The following is a 13603-nucleotide window of genomic DNA, read 5'->3' on the forward strand; positions in this document are numbered from 1 at the left end:
GGACACGAGTTGGTTAGTTTCGGGACCGATGGGTGGAGGTCCTGAGGATGGTAGTGTTATCCCCAGCTTCGCGGGTCACATTGCGTCTCGCTTACGGGAGGGCCCATTCGAGGGGGAAGACAGCATAGATCGAGGTTGTATTAGGTGCCAGAGTCGAGGCTTATTGTGTGCTGAGCTACAGACCTTGTTCGAGGGGATGCCTGAAGGGGTGAAGACACTTATAGCTGATACCGGTTTATCTCACCTGCCGTGGGTTACGACAGGCCACTTTGACTTGCCTTTGATTTCTGCTTTCGTGGAGCATTGGCAACCGGACACTAACACTTTTCACTTGCCATTTGGAGAGATGACTATTATGTTGCATGAAGTATTTATGATAGTCGGGATCCCTATAGAGGGGAGACCAGTCAGCACAGTTCTTGATAGGGATTCCATCGACTCGAGTTTGGCTTCTTTACTTCAGGATGAGATTGTTAACATTCGGGTTAAGCCACCGTAAGGTGGAAAACAGTCATGGAGAGATGTGGGGGTACGAGGAGCCCTGAGATACAGGCTAGAGGTTGGTTGTTGCTTGCTTTGGGTTCTTGTTTATTTGTTGATAAGGCTAGTAACCGAGTGACCCCACATCCTTTAGCAAATCTTGATGATTTGAGCACAGTACGTGGTTATTCTTGGGGATCGCCTTGCTTAGCTTATCTTTTTCGCTAGCTCGGTGTAGCTACACGGGCTGATAGTGCTAGCATCGGAGGTTGTCTCACGCTTCTTCAGGCGTGGATTTATGAGTATTTTCCTTGTTTTCGCCTTCATGCAACAGTCAAGGAGACAACAACTGGGAGACCCCGAGCTCTGAGGTGGGAGTTTGTCGCATGCCCAGCCAATCCAGATATTTGTTAGTCTTGTACGTCGTGTCGAGCTCTGAGGTGGGAGTTTGTCACACCAACAATCTCCAAGAAAGGAAATCCATATTTGTTAGTCTTGTACGTCGTGTCCATGCCAATGACCAATGGGTATGTACGTAGAACTTCCACCATTGAAGGGTGGGCAACGAACGCGTGAGTTACCGCCCTACTCCCCTCTTCGACGACGATCCATTGAACATACTTGTGCTCTTTCGCCAGGTGCAAGAATTGTTGAGCGGGATTTCTTCCTTCATTTGCATCCCGTCTAATTTTATCTTTGTAGTTGTAAATGTGCCTCATATTAGGATGATCATCTGGATACTCTGTTTGCACGGCGGACATAATCACTTTTGGCTTGACGTGCGCATTGTTCATCTGAAGAATGAGATTCTTAGCTCTTGGACTTAGACCACTTATGCCTCGATGACCCTCTTCATACATAACCAAACTATGATTGTGCGTGCCATGACCTTCACGCTTAACAATTTGCCACGCAAAATCCATGCGTTGGACACATTTCACTTCAAATTTACAACCGCACGGCTTAGTTTTTGTGTCTAGTCGTTCCGCCACCTCCATATCTCGAGCACATTTTCTCCTTCCTCGGTCGCATTTCAAATAACGATACCCTCGACCATCCTTGAATTGTTTGTACGACATTTTTGTCAACAAGAAACCCAACCCAATAGCCACTTGTTTAGCCCATTCCGCCGCTTCTTCAAAACTCGGAAAAATGTCATTTGTAACAAAATGATCAGAATAATCTTTACCATCACCACCATAATCATCAGGCAACGAAATCTGAGCATTAAATAATAACCCAAGTTACTATAATGCACAATAACTAAACTATATAATTCGATATTAAACATTTAAACATTAATTGACAATTGCATTCATTAATAAAATCAATTTACTTTTTTTTAACAAAACATATTTAATATTTTTTATATTAAATAATCATATTTTTTATTATTTACCTGAAAACAAGCCAATATGATGCACGTAATACATATTAGTCGACAAAAAACTTAATTCTAGTTACCGAGTAAACAAACTAAATGTTACAACCTAATTAAGAAAAAGCCAAAAATTAAAGCCTATGATATCTTTCCTTAAAAAAATAAACAAAAATCCGAGAATCTTAAACAAGTATGTCGGTGGACACACGAATAAAACATAAAAAAGAATGGAATAGGGCTCAGACCCCTATTCCTTCCCTAGGACAAAATATGAGTCTCAACCCTATTCCAATCCTAGGCTGGAATAAGGATCTGAATCCTATTCCATCTTTTGTTTGTCCCATTATCCAACACGGAATAGGGCTCACTTCCCAATCCTACCCTAGGACAAAATAAGAATCTAAGCCCTATTCCGTGTTATCATTTATGTCGCATCAACCGACACGGAATAGGGCTCTTATTCCAATTCCAGCCCTAGGCCAAGATTGTTAGGTTATGATACATATGATATTACATAAATCATGCGGAAACAACCATTAACCCAGGAATACATATTATTTACACATAATCATATAGCATAATTTAGATGCATACTCTTTGTTGCGTGCCCTCCCTAGCTGCGCCCGAACCGAACAAGAACAAGTCTTTAGGACTCCAAGTGTCGTCCCTCCGTAGATAGTCCACAGCACGTCCGGATCCGCCTTAAGATTGACCAACTAGAATCGCCCTTAAGGTACTAGAATTTTCAGCACTTTTGAGCAAGATGTGTGATTGAATTTTTCTCTCAAAAACTCACTTTGAATACTTTGAAACTCGTTATAAATTGTGAACCCAGGCCACATATTTATAGGGGTATGGAAAGGGAATTGGAAACCTATTCAGATACAAATTAATTAAACCTAGAATCCTACAAGAACTCTAATTAATTAATTTATCAAATAGAATTAGGAATTTAATCATTAACCGAACTCTGCATGCTTTAGGAATCGTGCATGAACACAAACACTTACGCACACATACACGGCAGCCACGATGGGCCGCCCATGCGCGTGCGTGCGAGCAGCAGCCCACGCAGCGAGGCCTACGCGAGCTACAAGCCCACGTAGCTCATGCGCGCGCTGCCACGGCCTGCTGGGCCTGGCCTTGCGCTGGGCCTGGCGTGGCCTTGGCTGTTCGTGTGGCGCGCTTGGCTTGCTGGGCGATGGCCTGGCTTCGTGCTGGGCCCTCGTCCGGCAGGCCTCGTCCGATGCTAATTCGTACGATACGATTCCGATTAAATTCCCGGTTCCGGAATTCATTTCCGATACGAACAATATTTAATATTTCCGATTCCGGAATCAATTTCCGTTTCGAACAAATATTTAATATTTCCGTTTCCGGAATTATTTTCCGATTCCGATAATATTTCCGATTCTGACAATATTTCCGTTTCCGGCAATATTTTCGATTCTGGTAATATTTCCATTTCCGATAATATTTTCCGATACGTACCATGTTTCCGTTTCCGGCAACATCTACGACTTGGATAATATTTATTTTTCCGATACGATCCATATTTCCGTTTCCGGTAATATCATCGTTTCCGGAGTATTCATTTCTTGCCTGTGACGATCTCAGCTCCCACTGAAACCAAGATCCGTCGATTCCGAATATTCATAGATGGAGTATTTAATGCCATTAAATACTTGATCCGTTTACGTACTATTTGTGTGACCCTACGGGTTCAGTCAAGAGTAAGCTGTGGATTAATATCATTAATTCCACTTGAACTGAAGCGGCCTCTAGCTAGGCATTCAGCTCACTTGATCTCACTGAATTATTAACTTGTTAATTAATACTGAACCGCATTTATTAGACTTATCATAGAATGCATACTTGGACCAAGGGCATTATTTCCTTCAGTCTCCCACTTGTCCTTAGGGACAAGTGTGCATTTCCTAATTCCTTTGTCGCTCGATGCTTGCTCTTGAACATAAGGTAAGAGTTGTCATCCTTATTATGTCCAGAGGTGTTCCTCGGTTTCAGAGTTCAACTGATCAAATAAACAGATAATCATAGCCTATGATTCATCCGAGCACGGCCATGCATTTCACAGTTTCTAGCTCTCCGAGTGGCCTTGTACAACTTTTAAGCATCTCATCCCGATTTATGGGAGGACAATCCCAATCTTGCGATCTTGAGATTAGACTTCGTTTGATAGGTGATTACCTGAGCGTTGCCTTTATAGCCTCCTTTTACGGTGCGACGGTTGGTCAACGTCAAAGCAACCAGTTCTCAAACAAGTAATCTCAAATTACTCAGGTATTGAGGATTTAGTGTCTAATAATTTAATGAAATTTACTTATGACAGATTTTCATCTCTTACAGTAAAGTTTCATAGGTCTTGTCCGATACTAGTCTTCCCAAAGTAAGTATCTATGCAAATGATTATGACATTGCCATGTCCACATAGTTCAAGAAACAGAACTACTAGTCATCTTGCATTCTAATCGTCTAACGTTTTCTATGCGTCCAATTTTATAGAAAACTCCGATTAGGGACCATTTTCAACCTTTGACATTCAAGTTCACTTGATAGACATTTCTTAGTCACAGGACTGGTCCTGACAGTCTATCTTGAATATATCGTCAAATTGAAGGGACTCATCATTTAATACTAAACCAAGATTAAATGGAATATGAAAATTCATTTCATATATGATAAATGCTCAACCCCAATGTTTTACAACCATGGGCCTCAAACCCATCTTCTAAAACAGTTCATGGAATTTCAAAGCTATGCTTGATTTCCAGTGCTACAATGTAAGTGTTGCTTCTCACTTGTTGCATAGGATTAGTTATCATGCTTTGCCAATCTTAATATCCTTTTCATCGAATGTTCTTCGAGATATGATGATAAGATCTTTTCGAGTTTGTTTATTATGTGATCTAGTCTTTCTTACTTCGATGGTGGTTTTACTCATTTTGCAATGAAGAACCATCAAGTTAGCAGACGTTTTTCTTGCTTCAAGAGTGGTTCTACGCATTTTTCAATGAATAACCATCAAGCCAGCAGATAGGTGATCTACCCAAGTTCAGTGAAGAACTTTAAACAACCCTGTTTTATTGCTTCTTAGGCAATAATCACTTTTACTTCAACTGTATAGGTTGCTAGTGATGCTTTGTTTGGATTTACCTATCCAAGGAGTTCATAGATATGTGGAAGACTCTCCAACTATATCTTAGAACATAGAAATTATTATTTTAATTTCCCACGCAACAACTCATGGTCTCCAATCCATGTTGCCATTTCAAAACACGATGCTCTATAGCTCGTCCTTATCAATGGTTAACTCCAAAGGGTCTTGCTTGATCCTTTGCCAGTGTTTATGCGTGTAGCATCAATATTTAGCATATCTTTATTTCCTTGAATCAAGAACTATTCCTATGTACCTTTTCAAGTACCATAAGTATTCTTGATCTCAATCTAGTTGATCTTTACTTAGATCAATAGAGATTGGTATATGTTCGTCATGGCTAAAGTCATACGATACGTTTTTGGCGATCCTCATATTATATCATACATGATAAATTCTTTTGCAGAATAATTCCCAATTGAATTCTATTCATGTAACTTTAGCTCATCTAGTTTCAGTAGATACTAAATCCAGCTAAATTCTTTGACATATAATATAGGTTTAAGAATCTTACTTAGATTCTTTGATGTTTAACTTAGTAAATGCTTATACATAGTTCAAAACATCCTTTACTTAGATTTATTCATATGGGTCGAATATCTCCAATGGAGTCTTTCGTGTTTGATTTAGTAAATGCCATTACTTAATCCAAAACAATATCATAAGATCTTTGTAAATAGATCTTAATACCCAGTATGTACTAAGTTTCGCCATGGTCCATCATTGATGAATAATTTCAAATCTAAGTCATTAGCATTTGAATGTTATTTCACAATAGAGAGATATGTGTGTAATACACATAGGACCAATTAAGTTTTAAGTACTCCCACTAAACTTCTTATATATCTATAAGAATCATGTATATTTTATGAAACTAAAATACTTATTAGCTTCACTAAAATACATTTCTAATTCCCAATTGCTTGCTTAAATCTGTACTTAGATTTTATAAACTAGCTTTTCTTTTCAAGCATTTATTTGGATCCACAAATCCTATGACATAGCATGTACATAGTTTCTTCCAACATTTGACTGAGGAAGATGTTTTGTCATCCAATTGCCATATGTACCAATATGCAATCATTGCTTGAATTATAGACTTAAGCATTACGATTTTGCATGAGGTTTCAACACAATCCACATCGTGAATTTGCTTGTAACCTTTAGCAACTAATCTAGCTTTGTGTGTGAACACAATTTCATGTTTGATGGTTTTTATCCTTTAAAACAAACTTTGCAACCAATAGGTGTGAAACTATTCTTGCAAATCAACAAAATTTCAATTTTGTCATCAAAACATTGAGTATGTTTTATGGCCTCTAACCATTTAAAACATTTGAGTCTATATATGGCCTCTAACCATTTTAGGGAATCTGGGTTTCGTCATAGCTTTCTTACAAGTCACAAACTCATTAATCTACATGATAATAGTTTGACTGCAAGTTGTAGGTTTCTTCACTATCTAATAGAAGAATTGCATAGTTTCAGTGACTTGAACTCTATGCCTACAAGGGTATAGAACATCAAACAACAGAATGTCAATAGCCACTTAAAAGTCCTTTGAATATTCTGTTCTCCTTGAAGCACTTGTAAAGTCTTCTAAGAGATGTCTAGTCTTTAAAGCCACTTCTAAAGTCCTTAAAGAATAATTTCGGATTTTCTGAAGCACTTCGAAAAGCCTCCGGAATGTCCGTTTATGTTTGTTGTTCGCCTCGAAGACTTTCGAGGTCTATTTTCTCCCACTTGTCATTTTGGAAACGAATCTCCAAAAGGACATTATTTCGAGCAAACAAACATTATGTTCTCAAAAATTCGTGGTAGAAACAATACCCTTGTGTCTCATTTGAATAAATCACAATGAAACATATATCTATACTTGGGCCTTAGTTTGTCGAATGACAAACACTAAGCTCCCACTGAGTTTTGCAACTCTCTAGATATTTTATGAAAAGTTATTCTGAAATTACTTTTCAAAAGCTTTGACGAATTTGGTTTAGTTTGGTGGTAGTTGAGCATTTTGTTTTAGAAATTATAGGAAAAGTCTTTATGATTCATCATTAATCGAATCAAGTACTAATTGACTTCGATTATCCCAACTAAGATATGCCATATCTTATGGACCTAGATTGTGAACACACAATCATTGATGATCATATTTGGTCTCAAGTAATCATGAACATGATCTAACCTAGATCTTTATGATTTCTTGCCAAGTGGATTTTATACTTCTGAATCTTTGAACTAGCCAAACAGATTCAAATTTATATCACATTTGAGTAAATAAACCTATATTCACTCAAATCCATGTGAAATAATAAAGTCATAAAATCTTTCTTTAGCTTTGAACTCTATTGTCTAGGCGTTCTAACAATAGTTCATATCTTTTGTTACTTTCAACAAGTAAGACTAGTTGTCTTAAATTGATCTATAAATCAATCAATTTTCAAAAAGTCTATCAAAATAGAGCTTTTGAATGTTAACTTGTTGATATGGTCTAAGCAACAATGCCAAAGATTAGTGGAACTCAAATCAAGGGGTTGATTTGAACCTAGTAAAGTTCTTTAAAGAGTTGTTTGTTTTAATCAAGCATATTGACTCAACCTGTAATTGACCATTTCATTCAAATAAACAAACAAACATTGTTTTTGTTTTTCTTGAATGTGAGTCTTTCTGTGTTTGAAAACAGAAATTTAGGTATGTTGATTATGGAACAAAATAGCCATTAAGTTCCAGCCTTTGAAAGGACTTAAAACAAACTTAGATGACCCTACAATTAATGTAGCATTGCCATGTTTCATTTCCCACTTGTAGGTCATTAGTGTATCCTAACTTCCATTGTTTGAGTTATTACCGAAGTAAGAACCTCAAGCGGTATATGATACCAAGGAAGTTTGATTGCTAGGTCACTTCTCTTTAAACATAAATTTATAGGTAGAAACGGAATCGTAAATTCCTTTCATTTGTTCCTCGTTTTCCTATTTCTTGTACCCTTTCTTATAGTCTTAAGAATTGAATTCTTTAGTGTTGACTTTTATAATTTGTTAGACATGTCCAATGTCACCAACAAGGTTCTTTACCATTTTAATTTATGTTGAATATTTTGTTTCAACTAGATGATCTTACCAGAAGCTTCTAAAGTTCTCTAAGTATCGATCTATTCGAATGTCTAGGGACTAGACTCATTCGAGAATTAAATGGACAAAGATATTAGGTTGTTAACCATTGGTAAAGATGAGCGTATTAAACTCAATGCTTTATGATCTCAAAACTACATTGTATTTTGAATTCACAAGCACCAATTGGTTTGCCATTCGATTTTGATATTCGAAAACAACCATAAAAAGTCGCTAAAAGAAACGTACATTTTAAATTGCTACTTTCTCTCATTTCCGTGAATCGTTCTTGGATTCACTACCAATCGAGGAAATTTACTGTTACCTTTCTAAAAGGATTTATTGCAGTGCAAGATATTTAATTATAAACAATAATTAAAACATACATTGAAGCATGCAAAGTCTAAACATTTATCATGAATAATAACTTGAAAATGAAAGCAATCATGCAATTTAAACAAGTCATTAGCATTTTATTCGAATTATGTGTTCCGGCAGGTGTGAATAAAATGATTCCAAGATCCTAAAATCATTGAAGAATTAAGCACAGTTTGTCGACTTAATTCTAAAACATCTTAGGTAAGCAAAAACCTTTTGCTAATAGTCTAGAAACTACTCTTGGTTGATAGGTACGTCTAAGAACTTATTAGGTAAACCTATCGATTTTGCCACGACATAAAAGGACTCCTTACTTATATCGTTGAGTTTCACCAAAACTAACGTGTTTTCACAATTATTTGTGTACCTTGCCCCTTTAGGACCAATAAGTAACACCTCGCTGAGCGAAAACTATTACTAGATTGATGTAAAGGATATCCAAGCAAGTGTATATTTTGGCATGGCACCTTATAACTCAATTTTTAAGTTTGGAACTTAAGGCTCTTACTATGTTGGTTAGATTTTAAGTGAACTAAAATCCTTAATCATGCAACATAATCAAGCTTTTGATCTCATGCATTTTAAGACATATTTAAAAGCAATAAATAACTTAAAACATGCATAAGACAAATGTGATCTAGTATGGCCCGACTTCATCTTGAAGCTTTAACTTCAAAGTCCGTCTTGAAAATCTCCGTGGGAGGCTCCATTTTCTTCAAATAGGATAAGCTATAATTAAAACTAATTACAACTATTTGATGGTACGCAGACCATATTTGAATTGAAAAACAACTTTGGTACTTTAGACCAATTACATTCAAATTAATGGTACGCAGACCATATTTTCTATCCTATTTGGGCCATACTAGTCACTTCATAACCTGCATAACAGTACATATACTATATATACCATTCACCCATTCATTATCATGAATGGCCCACATAGCTGGTTAGTAAAACACATTATGCATCATGTAAACATTTGCAGCAATTAATCAAGGGCACCAATAATCTACCAATTATTCAGTCCTTATTAATTCTAATCAAGTTGTTTTAACCTTAAGGATTTGTAGACCTAATCAAGAGTTTATGACTAAAAGCGCTCCCACTTAATCCAATAAATTCATATGCTTTACTAATTTTAAACATAAAAATGTATTTCTAGTCTAACCGGAAACCTACAAATTTAATTAAAATTTAAAGCTCATATAAATTTATAATTGAATCCAAAAGTTTAATTTAATTTCAGTCGTATTTAAATTAATTCATGATTTTAATTTTAGTAAAATAATTAGAATAAATAAAATTTATTATAATTACAATATTCAAAATTAAAATCCAAGAAAATAATTTAAATTATTAATTTTAAAATTAATTAAAATTACGTAAACTGAAAAATTTCAAATTAAACATTCAACACGATCTAATCGCAACGCAAACACCCTACGCATCGCACGCCCATGGGCCGCACGCACACAGCCATCGTTGGCCATGTGCGCGCAGCCCATGCGCTCGTCGCATCGCTGCTGCATCTCTATCGCAAGCCATCGCACGTTGTGGTGCTTGCTGCGCGCGCGCCAGCGCTCGACGCACGCGAGCCATCGCTCGCTGTGCGCGCTCGCCAGCGCACGCTGCGCGCGCTCCATCGCTCGCTGTGCGCGCGAGCCATTGCTCGCTGTGCGCGCGAGCCATCGCTCGCTGTGCGCGCGAGCCATCGCTCGCTGTGCGCGAGCAATTGCGCGCGTTCAACGCTGGGCGCAGCGCTCGTGGCACGCGAGCTTGCGCTCGCTGCGCCCGAGGCTGCGCGCCCTTGCGCGAGGCAGTGCGCGTTGTGGCGCAGCTCGCTTGCTGCCCACACGCGACTGCCATGGCTTGCCTTTCGCCCATGCCCATTCGTCCATAGCTCGTGGCCCACGACACAAGGCAGGGCTGCTGCCTTATGCTCGTGCACCATGCCTTGCTTATTGCATTCGTGCCGCACGGGCGACGAGCTCCCTTGCTCGTCGTCGCATGCCCGCACTATACAACACCCCTTAAGGGTAACACGAAGCGTCCATTGGTTTGTGCGTGCAAGTTATATGAACGAATCGCATAAAAATTTAAAATTTATATTTAAAATTAATGACAAATTAATAAATAATATTAATTTCATAATTTTAGGGCGAAAAATCAAAAATTTATTATTCAATTGATTTCCGATTATCATGGATTCAAGTCTAGGTCATAAAAATTTAAAATTTATCATAAATTTACAATTTTTATGGTGGTTTTCACATTTCTAATTATAATTAATTATGAAAATCAAATTAATTCTAAATTATTCTAATTTTCAACAAATTAATCATAATTACAAATTAGATTGCATAATTAACAAGGCTAGGCATTCAAACTTGTTAAAAATATACAGTAGGTCAATCAAAAATTCAAGATTTATCAACAAGAATCGCAAATATTTAATTTAACATCTTAAATTTACGAAATTTTGCATTCGAAAAACTAAAACCTTCGAAAAGTCATAGTTAGGCTTCGAATTTGAGAATTCTGGGTTCGGCAGAAAAAAAGGATTTTTGTCAAAATTTTAGAATGCCTTTTACATGCGGAATTGACACAAAAATCACTCGATTTGGATGAGTAACGAAGAAACTGCCGAAAAACTGCGTACGTATAATTAAATAAACGCAATTTGCAATTAATTAACAATTACGAAAATTAATCACCCCTTTTAATTCTTGCAAATTTGTAATATTTAACCATGTTTATGCAAATTAGATTATGAAAATAATAAGGGGCTTCTGATACCACTGTTAGGTTATGATACATATGATATTACATAAATCATGCGGAAACAACCATTAACCCAGGAATACATATTATTTACACATAATCATATAGCATAATTTAGATGCATACTCTTTGTTGCGTGCCCTCCCTAGCTGCGCCCGAACCGAACAAGAACAAGTCTTTAGGACTCCAAGTGTCGTCCCTCCGTAGATAGTCCACAGCACGTCCGGATCCGCCTTAAGATTGACCAACTAGAATCGCCCTTAAGGTACTAGAATTTTCGGCACTTTTGAGCAAGATGTGTGATTGAATTTTTCTCTCAAAAACTCACTTTGAATACTTTGAAACTCGTTATAAATTGTGAACCCAGGCCACATATTTATAGGGGTATGGAAAGGGAATTGGAATCCTATTCAGATACAAATTAATTAAACTTAGAATCCTACAAGAACTCTAATTAATTAATTTATCAAATAAAATTAGGAATTTAATCATTAACCGAACTCTGCATGTTTTAGGAATCGTGCATGAACACAAACACTTACGCACACACACACGGCAGCCACGATGGGCCGCCCATGCGCGTGCGTGTGAGCAGCAGCCCACGCAGCGAGGCCTACGCGAGCTACAAGCCCACGTAGCTCCTGCGCGCGCTGCGCGCGCTGTGCGCGCTGCCACGGCCTGCTGGGCCTGGCGTGGCCTTGGCTGTTCGTGTGGCGCGCTTGGCTTGCTGGGCGATGGCCTGGCTTCGTGCTGGGCCCTCGTCCGGCAGGCCTCGTCCGATGCTAATTCGTACGATACGATTCCGATTAAATTCCCGGTTCCGGAATTCATTTCCGATACGAACAATATTTAATATTTCCGATTCCGGAATCAATTTCCGTTTCGAACAAATATTTAATATTTCCGTTTCCGGAATTATTTTCCGATTCCGATAATATTTCCGATTCTGACAATATTTCCGTTTCCGGCAATATTTCCGATTCTGGTAATATTTCCATTTCCGATAATATTTTCCGATACGTACCATGTTTCCGTTTCCGGCAACATCTACGACTTGGATAATATTTATATTTCCGATACGATCCATATTTCCGTTTCCGGTAATATCATCGTTTCCGGAGTATTCATTTCTTGCCTGTGACGATCTCAGCTCCCACTGAAACCAAGATCCGTCGATTCCGAATATTCATAGATGGAGTATTTAATGCCATTAAATACTTGATCCGTTTACGTACTATTTGTGTGACCCTACGGGTTCAGTCAAGAGTAAGCTGTGGATTAATATCATTAATTCCATTTGAACTGAAGCGGCCTCTAGCTAGGCATTCAGCTCACTTGATCTCACTGAATTATTAACTTGTTAATTAATACTGAACCGCATTTATTAGACTTATCATAGAATGCATACTTGGACCAAGGGCATTATTTCCTTCAAAGATAGGGATCTCATCCCTATTCCGTGTTTAACATTTTTTTGTTCCTATCCAAAACACGGAATAGAGCTCCCAACCCTATTCCCACCCTAGGACAACAAGATAGGGATATCAACCCTATTCCGTGTTTTTTCATTTTTTCTACCTCGCGTTCCTTAACTAATTCTTTGTCAAATTTATTATAGTTAATATTTTAATATTTTTTTTATTATGTTTTCTTAATTTATTATTAAATAGGTTATTTTTATAAAAAGTCATTTATTAATTATAAATAATTTATCCAAATAAATAAAACTGAACATTTTTTACTTATCTAATTATTAACGTAGTTATAGTCAAGAAATATACAAACAATTTTAATCATGGTCAACAAATAAACAAATAATTTAATTCTAGTAAAAAATTAACAAAACTAAATTAAAAACTAATTAAAGAAAATAAGGAAAACGAATTTTATATTTCTGGAATGGGATTATCTTCCCTATTCCTTGTCTAGGAAGAATTGAAAAAACAATCCCATTCTATTGAATTAGATTCCCTCTTATGCATGGAATAGGGTTGGTAATACTACTTCTATGCCTAGGAGGAATGGGATTTCCAGCCCTATTCCTTTGTTTTCTTGGGAAAAAAATTATTTTACCTCCCAAGTTGTTGCTGAAGCCGACGACGACGACAGAGGCGTTGAAGGAAGGTCGTCGTCCATTTACGTTCTCAGCCTAAATTTCACTACAATCACAATGATGACGACATCGGTGGTGGTGGCGGTGGCGGCGGCGGCGACGGTGGTGGTGCTAGTGGTTGAGCTCACTGAGTGGAGAGAGTGACAACAATATGAATTGAGGTGGTGGTGGTGGCCCAG

Source organism: Spinacia oleracea, chromosome 1, assembly GCF_020520425.1.
Source record: "Spinacia oleracea cultivar Varoflay chromosome 1, BTI_SOV_V1, whole genome shotgun sequence".
NCBI classification, from domain to species: Eukaryota; Viridiplantae; Streptophyta; class Magnoliopsida; order Caryophyllales; family Amaranthaceae; genus Spinacia; species Spinacia oleracea.